The sequence below is a fragment of the Chiloscyllium plagiosum genome, chromosome 4 (genome assembly GCF_004010195.1).
Source record: "Chiloscyllium plagiosum isolate BGI_BamShark_2017 chromosome 4, ASM401019v2, whole genome shotgun sequence".
Lineage (NCBI taxonomy): Eukaryota > Metazoa > Chordata > Chondrichthyes > Orectolobiformes > Hemiscylliidae > Chiloscyllium > Chiloscyllium plagiosum.
The window spans coordinates 133,944,132-133,951,036 of NC_057713.1; the positions used below are offsets into that span (position 1 = coordinate 133,944,132).

The 6,905-nt window shown below is 42.4% G+C and overlaps 2 long non-coding RNA genes across 8 annotated transcripts in view; both read right to left on the reverse strand.

The window, feature by feature from the left end:
- LOC122549449 overlaps window positions 1-4,105 on the reverse strand; it is a 25,864-nt gene extending 21,759 nt beyond the window's left edge. For 2 of the 6 annotated variants that reach the window (XR_006311540.1, XR_006311539.1), the window contains exon 1: window positions 2,299-2,646. This is a non-coding gene — a long non-coding RNA (uncharacterized LOC122549449). Of the gene's footprint in view, window positions 1-1,284; window positions 2,179-2,298; window positions 2,647-4,087 lie in introns of those variants that run through there. The other 4 variants (XR_006311542.1, XR_006311541.1, XR_006311544.1 and 1 more) reach the window with 3 other exon arrangements.
- A 1,753-nt stretch (window positions 4,106-5,858) lies between these two features.
- Window positions 5,859-6,705, reverse strand: LOC122549450. 2 transcript variants are annotated; one of them, XR_006311545.1, is made up of 2 exons: window positions 6,237-6,705; window positions 5,859-6,060 (listed from the first exon to the last, which is right to left on the reverse strand). It is a non-coding gene; the product is annotated as an uncharacterized LOC122549450 (long non-coding RNA). The 2 variants fall into 2 exon arrangements; XR_006311546.1 differs by having other exon boundaries at window positions 5,859-6,065.
- Window positions 6,706-6,905: the final 200 nt, after the last annotated feature.

Sequence of the window (6,905 nt, forward strand, 5' to 3'; positions counted from 1 at the left end):
AACATGCACATATTTGATAAACAAAACACGCATGTTCGAAACAGCACACACGTGCGCAAAATCCACACACACTCTCTCACACACACCTCCCCACATCTAAAGTCCATGCAATCACGGTCAACACACACATTCAAGAAATGGCAGTCTTTTGATTGAGTAAGGCCAGATCTGGGCAAAATGCAGGCTGCCTTTTCATTTCTGGAATAAGTCGCACCCCAGACTGCATCCATTGCGTTCAGCAATTCAATCGGCCGGATCAGAATTTGCTGGAAATGCTGAGGGTTACGCGAACTGGAGGGAGGCGAGGAAAATCTTTGCTGCCTCCGAAAGTATGAACGGAATGTTTGGGGTTTGCTGGGAACACCAAGCATCCGAAAGAGACAGCCTGCATTTTCGGAGGCCTCCGTACTCAGACTGTACATTGGACAAATATACATCACATTCACAAAAACCCACTCCGTTCCTTATAGCTGCCATTTGTGAATGTACACCCATAAACCGATGGGATGTAGGCGGCAGATAATTCTAAACAAAATATTTTTTTTACTCGATCAATAAAGTATGTAAAACGCTACGCTTTTCTTTTTGAAAATTAATGCTGTGTCTGCATTTTAGCAGAAGCACATGGAAAAATCGCTGTCCATGGTTTTGAAGGTGAAGTCGAGGATCATCTTTACATTTCTGGTTGCATTGCATTTCAGACTTCAGTTCTAGCGAAATCAGTAGCATTGGATTAAAGTCTGTTGTAACATGCGCCGATTCACTTAAACCGCAAAACGCTATATCTTGCCAATGTATCAACTAACACCGAATGTGAAACAATCGTCTTAGTTGATAATTAAGTGAAAAAGATCATTCAATTAATTTCGAAACGTAGCTTATTCTCTACTTAGAATAATGAGAACGCATAAAATAACAAAAGCCAATAGTAAAAAAAGATTATTTGGAATACAAGTTACATGTAAATATTATGCATGTAACTCGGTTGATCCTCAGATAAAGTCTCAGCACTCCTCCATTTTACTGTCCTGTTAGTTTATTTACCATGTAAAAGGGCCAATGTAATCAGAATTGGGGCAGTTTATTATTTTTAAAAGCCTCTGTATAAATTACTGCAGCTCGTTTAAATTCTTTTTTTGGAAATTACCGCCATGGAAATCCCTCGCAAACACACTTCCCGGTGATCGCCAATCTCGCCGCTATCTATTCACATCACCGAATGCGTTCGCGAGCTTTCATTACTCAATGGCCTGGTTTCTTACATAAAACAAAGTAGTTTCTCACCGTGAAAGATTCGGAACTGTTCGGGAAGCAGACATGGTCCCCTCGGCCCAAGACAATTTAGGCACAATAAGCAGAAACAAGTCGGCAAGGAAACGGAACACCAAATACGATTGAAATTCCATCAAAGCCGGACATGGGAGACAAATAAAAAGGTGCGAAAAATCCTAATTTGGCTTGATCAGTAAGGGATTGTAACGCAGCTTTCTCCATATAACAAAGTTAAGTGAGCAAAAAGGATATGTAAAAGGGACCCGCTTCTATAGAATTTCACTTAAGTAGTTGTACCGAAAGAAAATAGCCCAGAGACAATGAGACTCGCCATTTTTTTTCTCTTTCAAAGAGCCGGCTTCCATCGTTTCAGCTCAACAGACAAAGAAGCTGGAAGCAATTTGCATTTTTACTTGTAGAAAGTATTTTTGAGTGGGAGTGGGGAGGAGGGGGTGTCGCGAATTCGTGCCCACGTTTTGTAAGCAGTGGGTTTCTTAAGGAGCAGGGCAAGCCAGATCCATTTGGAAGAAATCAGGAGTGACTCCGTCTTGGGCAGAGTTTCAGATCAAAAAAAAAGGGGTGAGGCTTTAACAATTGAAAGCGGCGGCCGGACCACAGCAGCGGGACACACACATTCTGCCAGGTCACGGACTGGGTTGGGGGTTGGGTGAGTGCCGACTGGATTAAATCAGAATCTTAAAGTAAACGTCAGTTAGTTCGATAGGCAGGTCAGAAAATGTGCCTTCAAATATTAGCGACCCAGCGTGAAAGCCATTCGAAGGCTTTGTGCTGACAGAAATACATGCGCTCGATTCATCTTTCCTGTCTCACCCCACCACCCAACCCGGCCGCCCCTCCAAAAATCTTACTTTTCTTAAGAGAGAAAAATATTACACACAACAGTCTCTCAAACATCTCAACCGCAGGAGCAGTTGGAGACAGAGAGAGAATATCTCACACCCCCATTGCAATGTTCCACCACAGTCCGGCTAATAAATTGCTTCGCACAGAAGCAACGCAACTTACAATAAGCCAACGCTTTCTGACTAAACCGCCGTCTTCACTTCGATATTGTCCCACATCCACAACTTTGGACAGCGGTTTGCATGTGTAGCGACCGAGAGCTACAACCGCCAGGTACGCGCTGTCTGAGCGAGGTGTTGGAGCGAGGGGCATGAGCGCATCGCATTCTCTCATTCTGAGTCAGATACTCCCAGCTCAGTAAAGCGTGCCTCTCTCTCTCCCTCTCTCTCTCTCAAACGAGGGCGACTCGCACTGTGCATCACAATGAGTTAAATCGCTCTCTCCAGGTTCCTGCTGCCGCTTTCACCAGAGACACTGTGCAGTTCTCCAATTCCAAATGCAGGGATGTTACCCCCACACGCTCCCCACCCCCCAATCACCTCCGTTCAGTCCCCTCCCTCTCCCTGCTTTTCTCTTTTGTGTTTCAACATCTGGCTTCCAACACTTGGTCAAGCCTCCTCCACCGCCCCTCAGACTCATTTACAAGTGTAAGGTCGCCTGCTCGCTCAGTCAATGTTCAGGAACTGGTCCGCAAGGAGGTTTCACAATAATTGGAAGATCGTGCCCGACACATTTACTTTATAACGGCAGCTTAGAGATTAAAAAGGCAGGATGCAGTTGTGATTTGACGAAAACGGCAGCGCAGTTGTGATGGGTGGGGAGCTCTGGAAGGGAGTAGGCACCACAGATTGGGGCATCGCTACAAGAGGAGATTTCCGCAGGTCTTCCGCAGGTGGAATTGCATAACACTCAATTAGTTTCGGAAAAAAAACAAAAACAGATAAAGAGTGTTCTGATGTGCCAGCTCCTACGTACAACTGAGCAGGCATAGTTAGGAACGCCAATTAGACTGGGTTGTGGGGGAATGTTTAGGCAGGTTGCAGAGTTACCAGAAACAAAACACGCTGAACGTCTTTAATTACAAAATTCCTGTATCCAGTTAATTCTAATTTCATGCATTTATGCCTACTTGTGTATAAAATGAAATTATCGAATTGGTCAGATTTTTTTAAAAAAACTATCAAATATTGATTTTCACGCGAGCTGGGGATGAGGCAGAGTTTATTCTTTCATAAATTTGAACCACAATACTTCTATCACAAAATAAAATGTTGTAAGTGCTCCATTTCACAAAGCCTTTTTAAAAATTTTTCCTAGAAATTCTCTGGTCATTGTCCAAATCCAACTCTGTTTAGTTAAATAGTTCCTTAATCTTCATCTGGAAGCGATCAGCGTGCTATTGATAGTTTCGAGTGCAGGATTATGAGCAGGAATCAAATGATTTTAAATCAAAAACGATTATACAGATATGCATTCCAATTTCTAGTCTCAATCGAGTTACGTTCAGGGGGAAAAAAAGCCTTTCTCTCTGCCTTAACATTGCTCCAGCTGTCTACCGTAGACTGAATGACGCTATCTACAGAGAGCATTTCAAAAGTCTCGTAATACAGTAGAAACCTTTAGAGTCATTCATCGCCTTTCTCCAGGAAGGTTTTGAAAGGGCGTCCTTAACAAAGTGACCTCTAACTGCTGAGATTTTATAGACTCTACCATTATGATTGTACTCATACATACTGCAACAGCAGATAACAAATAAGAGTGAATGCTTTTGGTCTCGTAAACGGCCAATTTGTCACTGGCAATGTTTCCAACGTTGATGTATTTTAACTGTGCGTTTCTAAAATCAGTCAATTCCTATCACTTAAACAGCATCAAAATATGCCCCATTCAGTTATCCTAAAATTGCCTGTCGGATGAATTTGGAAATCTCAGTAATACATCAGTATTCTACCTTAGACCGCTGCCCTGTACAGTGTGTTCCATCTCCTTGGTGTCAACTGCATGAAAATAATAAACGTGTCTCGCTCTGAAACAGGATTTCCAGGACAACAGGATCAGCCCCTGTTAAATGACTCAGTATTTGAGTGTGCCGCCTCGCATAAAACACGACTTCGGGGAGATAGACGCTCAATCGATTCCAAACTGAAAGATTTATTAAGGAACTTTTAATGACAGAGCGGCAACACATATCCCCTTAGCGAGCATGGCTGTTTACTAAAGACAGAACTCGGCTGAGAGCTGTATAGGAGCTGAGCAATGACAACGCCTGACTTTGGTTTGGCATTTTCGGCAGGATGACGGTAGCCTTACAAACCCCCGGCAAGTGTTAGAGAGTGGGGGCATTTTTGCAGTGCTAGAGAGTGGCCGAGGGTACATCGGTGGTACAGAGACATCCCTAGCAATTTGTAGAGCCACTTAAAACATCAGCAGATTTCCAAAGCGCACAATTTTATTCTATCCGCCACGGAAGTGTATGTCCATTCAATTATCTTTTGAGGCGTTCCCTGCGCTATGTGGCTGGTGGTAACTAACTTCACTCGATGTGTACAGGGCTATTTTATTTCTGAAAAGCGCCAGCTATGTCCGCTCTGACAGCAATGAGATCTATTAAAAATATTTGCATATAAATACAATGAATTGTATCGAGGGGTCTGGCCTCTGCTGTTAAATGGCATGCAGCATTCAATTTGAATATTTGCTTGTGGCAGTGTGTTTACATCGGGGGAACTGGGGGCTGAAATAGTTGCGTTGTGTTCAACGAAAAGATCAAAGTATTCACTTGAATGCGTTCCTATTGTTCAATGACGTTACGGTAGCATTTCGGACAGCACAACCGAATATGACGAAGCATAACTTATTTTCCCAAAAACTTATTTGGATTTTCGAAGTGGATATATTTTGGGCCGCACGCTAAGCCTGTTAACAGGAATCTAAGACCATTAAACAAGGGTATATCTGTCGTTTTGCAAAGTCTTTGGTTTCTCTCTGTTCCATCCGTATGACTCCAGGGCAGAGTTGATTAATCTTAACCCAGAAGTGTGAAAATGGTGGATTCATTGTGAAAACGGCATTCAGCTGCTTGGGCCTCACTGAATCTGTGAAAGCCCAAAACTGCCGAGCGTTATGCAATGCTTTCCAGACTTCTGTACACCCCAGTCCAACAACGGCATCTCCAATCATTCCAGAGTTAGCATGTTTTCGTTTAACACCTTGCCTATCTGGTTAATATCAAATCAAATTCAAGTAACCCTAAATCGGAACATTAATGCTAATACTAATCGTATAAAAATGTCCAGAGAAGTGTTGATAACAACTCCGTCAGGTAATATAGGACAGCTATAGGATATTAATAAAGCGGATCAAACCGTTTGAAAATTAATCGCGCTGTGTTGGATTTAAATCCAGACAAAGACGATAATCAATATAACAACTGCTTCTTGTAAGAATAACTTGTGTGCTCTGTTAAATGAAATTTTCTGCTGGGTGCTGTGGAACAGATAAAGTAAATTCTGCAGTATAAATAAAGCGGCGATGCATCCATACCCTATTAACTTAAGGCGAGACAGACGAATAAGAACTAACATTTGACAATGAAACGAAGCCAGTTCTGGATCAGATACCCATTCGCAAGTGAAAACCATAACAAAACATATCTGAAACAAACAATCACGTTAAATATAACCAAGCAACATTTGTGGACGTGCAAGGTTTAGTTTATAACAAAAATCTATACATTGTTGTAGCGAGACAATAGAGATTCGGGCGACTGTAAGTCGAGCTGTGTGAATGAAGTGTCTGCAGGAGATATGCGGGTCAATGCTTTGGGTCTCTCGCCGAAAGACCTTTCTCAGCTTCACACAATTAAGTAGCACAAGGTCGAGTCTTTTCTTGGTCGCAGGACATTCGTATTGTTCTGCAATGGACCTGCACTTCACAACAGAGAGAGAGAAAGAGAGAAAAAATCAGTGCTCACCAGAAGCCTCATTGAAAAAGAATGAAAGAAGACGTGTTTGGGCACTTCAGCTGCAAGGGCTATTTATCTGACAGAAGTTTGTTTGACGTTACAACTTCTAATCTGGATAGAGTGAGTGGGCACTCACTAGAGTTAGAGTGGGAAGTTAGTTCAGGTTAGAAGATACCAGACCACAACTGCAAAGTCTGAACAGGAAGATCTACTGGTTAAGCTGCTGATACACATGGAGGTAATTGACACTAACATTAAAAAGAAGGATCCGGAATGATAATGTGATTTTGAAACTGTGGAACGAATGTATGTGTTTTGGATGGTAAAATGGGCTTCCCAAAGACCTTTCGGTGTCTGTTTCATTTGATAATTTCACAACTGCTCAAATGCAGCCCTCAGTTGTTTTAAATTCGCGGACTCTTTAAACTCTGGAGGGAAGTGCAGCGGGGGGTAAAGCTGTCATCGCTTTAACGTTAACAGACGAATTAAAGAGAGAAAATTAATCGGCTGCAGGTTCAGGATGATCTAAAATATTGCAGTCTGTCTGACTGAGATTTAAAAAATGCAGAAACAAAATGTGCCTGCTAGAATAGCAAAGGGCCAATTGTCACCTGAGTCTGACCCTGAGCTTAATTGAGAGAGAGAGAAATAATATCCAAATCCTGAGATGGACAAGTTCCCCAGTGGGCGCGCATGCGCGCTTGGCAGTATGAAGTTACTGCAATGGAACTGATCTTCCTGCCAGTCTGATTGACAGGCTCTGCAAATAGAGCTTCTTTCGAACCAATAAAAATAACATTCCAAT